This window comes from Capra hircus, chromosome 23 (assembly GCF_001704415.2).
Source record: "Capra hircus breed San Clemente chromosome 23, ASM170441v1, whole genome shotgun sequence".
Classification (NCBI taxonomy): domain Eukaryota; kingdom Metazoa; phylum Chordata; class Mammalia; order Artiodactyla; family Bovidae; genus Capra; species Capra hircus.
The window spans coordinates 15,416,213-15,428,890 of NC_030830.1; the positions used below are offsets into that span (position 1 = coordinate 15,416,213).

Sequence of the window (12,678 nt, forward strand, 5' to 3'; positions counted from 1 at the left end):
GAGTCTCTCTCCGCTGACTAATTGGGTGAGACCAGGGTGCAAGGCCAGCCCTTGACTCTGAGATCAGGCAGTCGACAGGTGCGTGAGCCAACAGTCCGAGTCAGTGAGGATTATGAAAATGACGAGATGACGAGGGCAGCACAGCCTCTCGCTTTTTACTGAAACTCATGATTTATTTTATTATCCACACTTCAGGCAGTTTAGCTAACTTGTGAGTGCCGATGGATCACGTGGCTTGGAAGAGGACGTCTAACGAATGCACGTAACAAATCCTTTATTTTGGACAAAAAGTTATTCACATATGATATTTATTTGTAAAAATTGCCTCCCCTTCTAATTAAATGTTGGATTGTCATTAAAAAAAAAAAACAGTGTCCAGGAATTTAAACGGCTCACAACCTATGAACCGGATTTCGTGAGTCACTGATGGGTCACAACCCACAGTCTGAAGCGACTCCAGCCTCCCGGGACCACGAGATAAAACTGAGCCCGACCATTCCCTACAACCAGGTCTGACCACGTCTTATGTCCATTTCTAAGCGGCTGGTGGGTGTCCCCTGGGAGCCTGTCAGAGACGCAGATCCGCAGGCCCCACCAGAGACCTCTGACTCAGTATCTGGGTGCCCAGGTCCCCAGGTGACTCACACACGATTCACATTCAAGAAGCACTGGTTTAAACGGCTTCCCAGTGGAGCCCGCAGGACTTTCACAGCCCCATACCAGTGAAACAGCGCTGAAATCCCCCCCCAGGGAAAACCAGCCAGCCTGGGCTGCTCTCAGATCTGTTTAAGGTACAGCCGGAGCTGAGCCAGGCTGACTGCAGGCCCCCAGACTCTGGGGAGGGGCGGGGTCACTGCTGGAAGCTGCGCGAGGGGAGTGGCCCCCTTGATGAGAGGTGCAGGAAGCTTAGGGTGCTCACATAGGGTTGCCAGGCTTAGCAAACAAGAATGCAGGTGGTGCTGGGGCTGCACTCATGCTAAAATGCTTTCGCTATTTATCTAAAATTCAGAACAACCTGGGCATCCTGCGTCGTACCTGCAGCCCCACAACAGAGGCCAGCCTCCGTGCTCCCTCCCGCCCCTACCTTGCAGTCTTCCATAAAAACGGACAGAAAAGGAGGACTGGGAAGCGTGGCGGCCCTGGGGACACCGGAGGTCGACCCTTTCTGCCTGTCCTTCCAGTTTGGTACAAAGTCCCCCCGTACCTGGCCCCGGAGAGGGAGTGGCCCCCCGCCTCCCCGGAAAGGTAGCTGCCAGCCCAGCGGGGGAGAAGGCGGTTTCTCATGAAGAATGCCCGTCTTTCGGCCAGCCCATCACCGTGTTGGCCTAAGTGAAGGGGGGACCCTCGGGGGCTGGAGACAAGTCCTGGGAGCTGAGGGGTCCCTGGGGCCAGTCGTCAGGGAGTAACACCAGAACGCACCCGGTACACCAGATCCAGCCCGTCTGAGGCTGGCTGTCAGGGAGCTGGGGTACTTCCCACCATCTGACGTGAGAGGCCACCTCTACCCCAGGGCTGCCTGGCGAGATCCTGGGCACCCTGCTATCCAAGAAACCCCGCAAAGTGCCCGAAGGGGGTGGCTGGTGAAGATCTAGGGGATATTTTCCAAAAGAGAGGACTGGGTGGTCAGACAAGTCACTGAAAATATACAACACGATTCTGGCTACCGCAGAGTTTATAGAAATATGTTACAAAACAAAACAAAAACCCAGGCCCTTCCCTGAAGGAAGGGAGATCAAACACTTACGTAGCTAAGCCCGAAAGAGAACGTGGGCCATGGCACGACGACCCTTTGCTGGAGGTGCGGGAAGCTCTCTGCAACCTCGGACGTGGGCCTCTGATGGTCACGTCCTCCGCTGGCCATGCCGCCCATGCCCGGCCAAAGACTCCTCTCCCCTGACGTCGCATTCACTTAGGCCTTTTGCTGCAAAAGCCGCTGTCCTTTTTCTTGGAACGTGGGCGTCTCCGGCGTGTACTAACGCTGGAACCCTGTGCATGTGATGTCCGGAGCCTGGAGTGTGGGTTAGATTCTATTCTGCCTGGAAATTCTGCAAAACACAACGATGCCCTTGTTTCCACGTTTGGCAAATTTAGGAACATTAAGGGGGAGTCAGCCCACCTTGCCGCCGTGCGCTCTTGGAGTGCGTGCATTGCAGTTGTTCACCCAGTAAAACGTGCAAGCTGAGCTGAAGGCCAAGGGCAAGCCCCCGAGGAGCTTGGAGCAGCCCCCCAGGCCAGAAAGGAACCAGAGGGAAGCACCAGAGACGTGGGGTCACAGACGCCAAACCTAGAGACGGTGATGCTGTTGCTTTTCCCAAACCGCGGAGATGCTGTCACAAGGGGAGCGTAGACGAGGGGTCCGATCCCTACCCAAGCAATCTTGCACGGTGACTTAGCTCCCATCAGTCCAGCGTCCTCGGAGGACACAGGACCTGCCAGCCCCCATCACCCCAGAGGCTTGTTGAGAGACCTCACAAGCTGGTGGGCGTGAACCGCCCGTCACCAGCGGGCCTCCCTGAGGTCTGCTCCTCCTGGAGAGGATGTTCTCACAGCCCCACATAAGCAGAGGTGACCGGACACAGTCAGCAAACCAGCACCCCACTCTACGCGTTCCCAGCCATCTCCGCGATTAGAACTCACGTTTCAGGGGGACACAGACAAGAGCGTCAGGAATGCAGAGACCACGCCCTGTTCACAGGTAACAGCACGTGATACAAATGTTCGCTGAAAGGGTGGCTGAGTAGAGGAATGGATAAATAGTTAATAGAAAGGGCTACTGCTGCCTAGGGGCAGAGTTTTGGGCACAAGTTGGACCCGCGCTCGTGGAAATCAAAGGAGATCCTTATTTGCTTGGCCGTTTTCTAAATATTTGTCTTTTCCCAGAAGGGTTCCAGGAAGCGGGTTGCGAAGGGTAAATAGGAACACCTGTGTTCCAAGGACGGGTTTGGTCAGGGGTTAGGAAAAAAGCCACAGGAAGACGTCAGGCATTCAGGAGAAGGAAAGAACAAGGAAAAGAACGAGGTTTGGTTTGGCGACGCCGCTGTTCTTTCAGCCCAGAAATATTTGGAGAAGGATTTTCAGCTTTGGTGCCTTTAAAGTCAATAGTGAACACAGAGCTCGGTTTATGCTGAGCGACGGTACCCACCCTCCCCTCCCCTCCAGGTTAGACTCACAGGGAAGCATACAAGGTTTGCAAAGAGGCCAGGGCGCTGGGCCTGGGCGCTCCTGCCTTTTAGTTGGAGCTTAAGTTCCTTTGTGAAAGAGGCCAATAGTGCCTACAATGTGTATAGTTTTAAAATATCTTGAACGTGTCAAGTTGCGAAGGAGGCATCAAAAGTCAAGCAAGCGAGATTAGAAGCAAGATAAACATAAGCGGGTGAGAAGGTGGGGCCTGGCGGCGTGGGGAGGGCCAGCCTGTAGCCTTGGACTTTGAACTGGAAGACTGGACAGCCAGCCTGTCCTGTTCAAGCGCTGTCAGAGTCCTCATGTTCCACCCCCAGGCCCCCCACGTCTCAATCACCAGCCTCCTCAGCAGACAGCACACACCGCCTCCCGTGGCCCCGCCTCCCGTGGCCCCGCCTCCCTCCGAGGGCTCCCCGACAGTGGCATTTGCCGGAAGATGATCTGCCTAATTGCTGGCAATGTCACTTTCTTGAAACTACTTTGATGGCCGAGGACCTCAGCAAACGTGCCCTGTCACACCAACGTCTTGTCAAGCGTGTGTTCGTACCTGAGGAGCCCCCACCGCTACGTTAAAAAACTCTTAAAATAGGGATGACTGCGTCCAACAAAATCTGCCCTTTTTATCCTTTGCCTTGAATGTTTACTCTTCATTTCTGTCTGGGTGCCTCAGAAAAAAACATAACCTATTAGTTATTAGATCACCGAAATGCCAAGTTATACGAGGGGAACTGCTTGGGGGGTATAAGCATCACTAGAAAGGAAGCAAGAAACGTTCCAAGAATAAATTAAAACACATATAGTTTCTCTTTTAAAAATGCAAAATTCAATGAAGAAAATACAATCAGACTATTTTAGATGAAAGAGCAAGTGACTGACCCTTGTGACGGAGGACAGAGATGGGGTCAGCCTCAGGGACGGCTGGTTCAGGGCTCGCAGGCCCCAGGCTCTCTCTTCCCTCCTCTCTGCTTCTCTGCACACCTCCTATCTCTCCACCTGTAGACCCATGCTGTCCTGCTGCCCCTAAGAGCAGGTCCCCAGCTCTGCTAGAAGATCCTGGAAACCGACCTTGCCCACCTAAGGTCAGGCCCCTCAGCCAGTGACTGAAACCATGGGGACAATCATCTGAGAAGACACGTCATGAGACGGAGAAGGGAAGACCCTCCTCAAGGGAAGAAAGCCCTGGGCAGGCAAAGCAGCAGCTGCCTCGTGTTAACCGTGTCTTTTAACCTCTATGTGACGCTTTGCTTTCTGAGACCTTGATAACCCTGGAGGGACCACCCCTCCCAGGGTCAGCGGTGCCTAGAGACAGTAAACAACCCACCTGCCAGTGAGCCTGTCACGTGCAAACCAACCAAAACGCACTCGCTGGCTGCCAAACACCTCCAGGAAGGAGCACGACCCCTCTGCCCCAATCACCCAGGCCCAGGGCCCAAACAGCCAAGGTGGGCTGGGTGGGCCTGGGCTCTGTCCAGCTCTGACACAGCCACGGCCGTGACAGGCTGCCCTGGGCAAGGGACCCTCCCTGCTCCCACCATGTGCGTCCAGGGCAGCGGGACGACGCACCCTGGGCCTCAGAGAGCCGCTCTGTCCAGCATGGCCAGGCAGCATGCCAGGTACTCAGACAGCCCCAGAACATAGACCCTCCTTTCCACTGAGTTAGAACCTCCGATACCCGAGAGGGACGCTTGGCAGCCATACGCTGGTTCCGTGGTGCAGAGCGGGGCTCCCAGGGAAGGCAGATGCTCAATTATTCACCTTCCCTTGGGGGAAAGGAGATACAGTGGCTTGTTTTCAACCACCTGGAATTTTCCAGCTCCCAGTGAGGCTTCCGTGAGGTGTTAATTATTGGTTGGTGTCTTAGGGGAGGTCAGCAGATTTGAGGTTGGAATAAAGGAGACGCATGACTGAGGGGAGGGCTGGGGAGAGGGCCTCACTCCAGCCAGGGTGCCCTGGGTTCGCCCTCAGAGACCCTGGCCCACCCGGCCCACCCCTACTCGCCCCAACTCAGCCTGTAAACGCGGGTCCGAGAGCCTCCTAAGCTCCATCTTCCCACCAGGGAAACCTCCCCACCTCACAGTCCAGCTGAGAGGTCACACGAGTCATGGGCTGTGAGTGTGTTTTGGCAAATACGAAAGTGAAAGTGTTAGTTGCTCAGTGTATCTGACTCTTTGCGAGCCCATGGATTGTAGCCCGCCAGGCTCCTCAGTCCGTGGGATTGTCCAGGCAAGAATACTGGAGTGGGCTGCCATTCCCTTCTCCAGGGGGATCTTCCCGTTCCAGGGATCGAGCCCCGGTCTCCTGCGCTGGCGGGCAGACTCTTCATCGTCTGAGCCACACGGAAGCCCGTGGCCGTTCATCGTCATCATCCCTATTACTGGTTCTCAGTTTTGCCCCAGGTTATTTCCCCGTGTTCCAGGAGTCAGCTTTATCAACCCTCTTTGAGGGCTAAGATGGGGAGCATCGTAAGCATGAGGCTGAGGGCAGGGACTGAACGTGCCTCGGGCCTCCACGAGCCGTGGAGGGAGCAAGCGGCCTCCCGGGCAGATTTCACAGGAGCGCACCCCCGGGCCTGTCTTGAGTCCGTGCGCCCCTTTACTACACATTTGCTCCGCCAGAGCTCCATCAATCCTTCTTAGAGGGGCATTTGAGCCTCTTCTGAGTTACCGCCACACTGAGTGGTGACCGAGGCCTAAGGGGGACCACGTGCCTTGCGGTCCTCACCTGGCCTACCTTCTCCGTTGACGGCTCTGGGCCAGGTCCTTCTGAAACTTAACGTTAAGAGGGCGGCAAAGTAGATCCTCGCCCCCTGTGCTTGGCGGACCCCTGGCCGGTCTCTTGGGGAGTAAAGTCTGAAATGCTCGCAGCTCCAAGTGAAGCCCAGGGTGGCAGGGCATCTCCCCACAGGGGTGGCTGGGTCCTCGCAGGCCCTTGAGGGCGGGGATCTGTAGGCGGGCGCTGGAGAAGACACCCAGGGTCTCCGAGGGCATCCTTGCCACAGGCAGGGTTTCATCTCCTCCTTCCTCACGCCCCAGGCCACCACGGGGCCTGCACTTTTCTTTTCTACTAAGCAGTTAATTAAATGGGTTGGCAAGCACACATTTCACACCTCAAAACCATCACCTGCTGCATTCTCTGGTAGGTGTGTATGGATTTCCCATTAGCAAAATATGCACTCTTGGGAGCCTGAAGCTGGGAGAAGATGGGAGTTTAAAACCACATATAGGGACTTTCCTAGCAGTCCAGTGGTTAAGACGCCACGCTTCCAAGGCAGGGGTACAGGTTCAAATTCTGGTCAGGAAGCTAAGACCCCACATGTGTCTAGGCCAAAAAACCAAAACACAACACAATATTTGTTGGTGGTGTTTTGGGGGAACTCCTCCGGCCTGGCATCTCCAAAGGAAAGGCCTCCACCAGATCCCAAAGGAGTAAGGGTGACTACAACCTAAATATCCCGAGATCTACTTCTGTTTTTAGAGTTCTGTTTAACATGTTTAGCGGTTTCTTAAAGGCAACCAGATATGAGATTCAATATTTTTGTCATTCCTTCTAGTAAATCTGTATCTCTGTATTTCCATCTTATAGGAAATGGCCCTCTGGGCCAAGAAACCACTGAAGTTGCAAAGCTCATGACTGGGCGCCTAGCTCAAGACCTTCAGGCAATAGCCCCCGTCAGGGAAACCATCCATTTCTTTGGGCCCCGTTTTCCTCCTGGTGACACGGGGTAAGCACAGAACCCAAGTGAGAATGAAGGAATGTGCTGGTAAAACGCTTTGCTCGTCTTGGTTGTTAGGAACGGGCGGCTGGGCTGGGGGCAGGGCACGAGGGGGCACCACGTGCCGGGCACAGGGCCCCTCACTCCTTCCCTGGGGTGCCTCTCCTCTGCCTCGTCTGAATTCACAACAAATTGTCGGTCTGGCAGAGGCGGGGAGGTGACATTAGCTTTTCAGCGTGGGCACACTGAGGTTAGCTTTAATGCCGCACACACCAGCTGTGGAGTCTCCACACAGGCAGGTCACTCCATGGACTGCCCCCCCCCACACACAAGCACCCTGGCATCCTGGCACCCCCTGGCCGGAGCCCAGGGGGTGCACACAGAAGCCCTTCCTCGGGTTTCTTCCCTATCACAGCGCACCGTCTGCGACTGCGGTCAGCCCCTTAAGACTCGCCAAGAAACAGTTGCAAAGCGTGAGGCATGTTGATCTTATCCCTTGGCAGAGAAAATCAGTTCAGTGCTTGTTGGGGAGGCCTCATCTCGTGCGAGGCCGTGTGGGTGAGGGTTTCCATCCCTGCATTTTCGGGTCCTGACTCTTCTCCATCAGCACACGCGCAGGGAGTCTTCCCGGGGCGCTTCCAGCTGACATGCTGTTGCTGGGCCTTGAGTCCAAGGCTGCAGGGAAGGAGGGAGGGCCCGGAGAACTCCTCCTTGGAGGAAGGGAGAGCCCCGCTGTCCTCCGGGGGCATCTCTTCCTCCCTCCATGCAGGCCGCCCTGTCTGCGCCTGACTAGTTTGTAGGGCAGGAGACCTGGAGGGCGCCCACTCCCGTGAGAGATCTAAGAACACTCGCCCGTCTCCAGTAATAGAACGCGTGCGGATCTTGCAGAGGTCTAAAATGCGTGTGATCTTTTGGGTCAAAAAAAGTTACGTGTATTATTTAGCCCACAGCCAGAGTGACGACAGAATGATGCAGAATTCAGAAGGGTGAGACTGGGCTCCCCTGGCAGCTCAGCGGTAAAGCATCTGCTCGCCCATGCGGGAGATGCAGGCTCTGTCCCTGGATCAGGAAGATACTCGGGAGAAGGAAACGGCAGCCCACTGCAGTGTTCTTGCCTGGAGAATCCCACAGACAGAGGAGCCTGGCGGGCTGCAGTCCAAGGGGTTGCAGAGTCGGACACGACTTAGTCACTAAACAACAATAACACGCCTTCTGTCAGAAACCTGAGTGCTGAAGATGGATCCTCCTCCAGCTCCTCCTGGAGGAGCGGCCCAGAGGGTGGACCCGAGGTTGGACCCATGACCGCAGTCCAGCTGGGCAAATGCCAACTTGTAAAATGCATACAGAGGTGCTACACTCCCATCTTAACCAAGGGACGCAGGCCATTAAGCGTTTAAGCAGCTCTCATACCCCTGTCTGTTCTTGAGGCGGTTATGGCGTGAACGGTGTCTCATTCAGCATTTACCAAGGCGTTGAGCACACTGAGCCAAAGATGAGACTTCCAAGCCTGTGCTCGTGAAGGGATGGCAGCAATTCACAGAGACAGACGCAGAAACGTGTGGGCCCAGGGGGGCTTCCCGGGTGTCCAGTGGTTAAGAATCTGCCTTCCAATGCAGGGGACAAGGGTTCGATCCCTGGTCAGAGAACTAGATCCCACAGTCCATGGGGCAGTTGAGTCCAAGCACGGCAACTGCTGAGCGCGTGCGCCGGAACTAGAGAGACACCTTCAGGCAGCAGGGAAGGGCCCACGCACTGCAGCTGAGGCCCAGTGCAGTCAAAGAAGCAGACGACGTTAAAAACAAGAGCAAATCACGAGTCTGCGGGCAAGCAGGGGACACAGCAAGCGTGATCTGCAGACTCCAGTGCGAGGGTCTCTGCTTGTCCCCGGGGGCTTTCTCCCGGGCCAAGGGGAGACCTCACAACAATAAATCCCCAAACCAAGTTCAAATCAGAGTGCCGCAGCCCAGCGGGTACTCTCAGCCTTCACACACACGCACACACACACACACAACGCGCATCTGATACAGAGTCTCATTTACATGCTGTTCCTCACGTGGAGATGTCACAATTTTTGTGAGTTCTCGCGGCCAACTTCGGTTTCCGGTCATGAGTTTAATTCATTTTAATTCATTACTTTGTGCCTCCAGATTTCACGCATTTCCTAGTGACGATCACCCTGACCCCCGACCTCTCCCCTCTGCCCCTGCCCTCCTCCTGCCCCTGGGAAGGGGCCGTTCCCAGCCACACAGATGTCTAAGCTTCACAGGTGAGGCCTCAGGGGCTCTAGACATCCCACTTTGAGTCCTCTTCTGTCCTTCATGGTGAGTGTCAAGCTTCCAACCGAGTCACACTCTTCTTAAGGCCCCCTGGACCCTCACAGAGTTACACAGTCTACCCACCTCTCAGATCTTTTTCACCAAACCTGTGCCCCTCCAACGAGTCTGAGGCAAACTCCCCTTTCATCTGGACTCCGTGTGTTGATACAGACCTGAGATCACAAATAACCTTAATTATTCTTCGAGTCCCCTACCTGGATCTGGGCCCCCGAAGGGACTTCAGCCACCGATTCAGCAAGGAAGCATCCAATGGCCACCAACAGTCATCTGTCAGCGGCCGAAAACATGATGTGTTTTGCTTGTTAGCAACTTGCCAACGTTTTTCCCTCTCGAACTTAAGTCTACCTGGGTTTTAAGGAGTTCTTCAGTACTACGTACTGGGCTTTACAGATAAATGGAGTATGAAATGGCAACCCACGCCAGTAATCTTGCCTGGACCACTGCATGGACAGAGGAGTCTGGTGGGACATAGTCCACGAGGTTGCCAAGAGTCAGACACGACCGAGAGACAGACACGTACAGATGAACACACAGTGCTCAGGGAGGCTGACTGCCCAAGGGATGCACCTCACTAGGCCAGAGCTGGGCCTTGCACCCATGTCTCGTGGCCAGAGCCCCAGGCCGCCTGCACTGGGGGGCTGAATGGCATCCAGGACCCCACCCTTCCACCCGTGAGACAGTCCATCGCACAGGAGCAGTATCGGGGCCCAGAGAACAGCAAGCAGAGCTTTAAGCCCGAAGCCACAGAACAGGCCACAGGCTGGATGCCCTCCTGGCAGGATGCCTGGCTCAGAGCAAACACTCAGCAGATTTCTGTGTAACGAGGGCATGACTTCACGAGTGACTGGGGGACTTTGTCCAGAGAGCAGCGAGGAGGAGGTTGTTTGGGGACAAGAGGCGTTCTTGGCGTGTGATCCCCGCCCTCCCCCACTTAGACTTCTTGGTGGGGATAAAGACAGACTGGACGTGACCCCTTCTCTGGGTGACAGTCACCATGGGTGTGAAACCAGAGACTTGGCCCAGATCACAGGCATTACCCAGAAGGGTTCTCTCTGGGCCTGGACCCTGCCTGTGGATGGTGGGTTTGCTGTGGTGCTAAAGCCTCACGCCTCTGACTTACATTGCCTGCTTCCAAGGTCCTGGAAGGGCTCCGGCAGGGTGTTCACAAACTCACATCCTCCTGTGAAATTTGCCAAGCTCAGTATTTTCTGTTTATTTTTTTCAAACGTATAATATCCTTCTTAGATATTTAGGAGGATAAAAATACAGAGTCAACCTAAGAATCAAACATGCAGCGAAAATGAAGTGCTTAGTGAAAGGGAAGCGCATCAATACAAGAGAGAAATGTGGAAAGAAAGGGAAGAAAATCGGCACACGTACCTTCTCCAAGGACGTCCCCGCAGCTGCAGGCAGCAGGCCCGCCTCTTCCCACTCAGCCACCCCCCACGGCCCTCTTTCTGTGGATGGCGCCCCAAGGCTTTGTTAGGATTCTCTGAGGGAAGCTAAGGCGGGGATACATTTAGTCTGGACTTGGTATCATATCTGAACAAGACTGGCAGCTCCTTCCAGGTATGGTTAAGATTCTGCCAGCCACCCAAGTGCAGGTTAATGGCTTCCAGAAGGAAACACAGAGTATTCCACTTAGAGCGAGATTTTAAAAGATTGGAAATCATCTTTTAAAATACAAACCATTACCTTGAAAAGCCTAGATGGCCAAGTAGACGTTAGTAACGACCGCCACTCAGTGTTTGCTCAAGGCCTTGGTTCTCCAGCCCCGCCCCGCCCCGCCCCGGGGAGCTCCCCCAAGTCACTGGCTCCAGCTCCCTGGAGGAAATGTGATTTTCTCTTCTGTTTCCTCCTTTTCTGCTCTCCTAACCCCCCACCTGGCCTTTTTCAAGGTGGCAGGACTTTCTTTTTATAGCTTATTTTCTTTAAAATGTGCCTCTAAGTTTATGGGCTTAAAAAACTTGAACACTATATTTTTATTTGACAACATAGAAATGTTTGAGTTTGATCATTGTGCTAAACCTTTCTTGTGCCTCAGCTGGTAAAGAATTTGCCAGCAATGCAGGAGACCTGGGTTTGATCCCTGGGTAGGCAAGATCCTCTGGAGAAGGGATAAGGCTACCCACTCCAGTATCCTGGCCTGGAGAATTCCATGGACTGTATAGGTGCAATCCATGGGGTTGCAAAGAGTCAGACATGACCAAGTGAATCTCACTTTCGTTTGTGCTAAACGCTTCTGTTCTTGTTTGCAATAAAAGCACAATGGATCTGGAGAGCAGGCTCAGCTTAGTCGATCAGAGAGAGTGAAGGCCGGAGACCTCTGTCTGCCTGTGTAAAGGCCATCCAGTCTGCTCTGGAAAGAGGACTGCGTGGACCAGTCTGCACTGACCAGCAGGCCATCTCAGCACGATGTCATCTGGCTCCGCTGCTCTGCTATTTTCATCAGTGGTCATCAACATGTTTCTTGTATATTTATATTTTTGATGTATTTCCATACTTCCCCTGGCTGTCAGCAGGGGATGCTGAAGCCTGTGACCTGAGCCTTCATCAGCTCCCCCTGGAGGAACTGGCTCCCTCCCCGCGGTTTCTCCCCGCAACTTCAGAGGAGAGATGCTCAGCAGGCACCAGGGCTGGTCCCCGACTCCCCACGTGGGCCCCACATCTCCTCTGTCTCCTGCTCCTCCCCTTCTTGCCTTTTATTATCACTTCTCAGGCTGTTGAGCATGAGAGAGACGAATCTCACCCCCTTCTGTATTTTGGGCCCTTTGCCCTGACTTAGAGCTCAGTCACACCCCGCCCTGCAGTGAAGCCCTGGGTCACAGGAATCTTCCACCGCTGCCCTCAGGCTTCAAGGACTGTGTTGCAAAGGGGCTTCATGAAGCTGGACCCTGGGGACTTTACGACTTCTGGCCTGCAGTCTGGCCCCCAAGTGCCTCTCTGGCCTCGTTCCCTGCCGCTCAAGCTCTGTGTAACCATCACGTGAGCAGCTCTGGGGCCAGGGCATCGGGCTTGGAGGACACATCTGAACAGGAGCAACCAGACCCCTGTCTGCATGGAGCTGACAGTCCAGTGGGACAGACGGACGGTAAGCACAGAATTGTGTAAATCATCGCTTGCAGTCATGGGAAGCACAACACAAACAGTGACAGGTGAAGTCTGTACACAGTCTGCCCCAGGTCCTGGCAGAGTTTCCAGCTCTTTGGAATTTCCTTTATCGAGGAGAGGGTTTCTGGTATGCTAATAAGGTGGCTGGGGGTGGGGGGGTCCCTAGGGAGCTTGGGTTGGAAGACCCACAGCAGGACCGAGGGCTGCTCTGAGCGGCCGGCGCTCCTGGCCACCGTCCTCACCGGGATGCCAGGATCTCCAGGGAGGGACAGAGCCCAGAGCCTGCTGTCAGCAGGGACTGTCCTGCCAGGAACCGCAGGGCGGCCTGCAGACCCCGGG

The 12,678-nt window shown here is 54.7% G+C and overlaps 1 long non-coding RNA gene across 1 annotated transcript; it reads right to left on the reverse strand.

The window, feature by feature from the left end:
• Window positions 258-2,969, reverse strand: LOC108633544. The gene is made up of 2 exons (XR_001917134.1): window positions 2,638-2,969; window positions 258-2,045 (listed from the first exon to the last, which is right to left on the reverse strand). It is a non-coding gene; the product is annotated as an uncharacterized LOC108633544 (long non-coding RNA).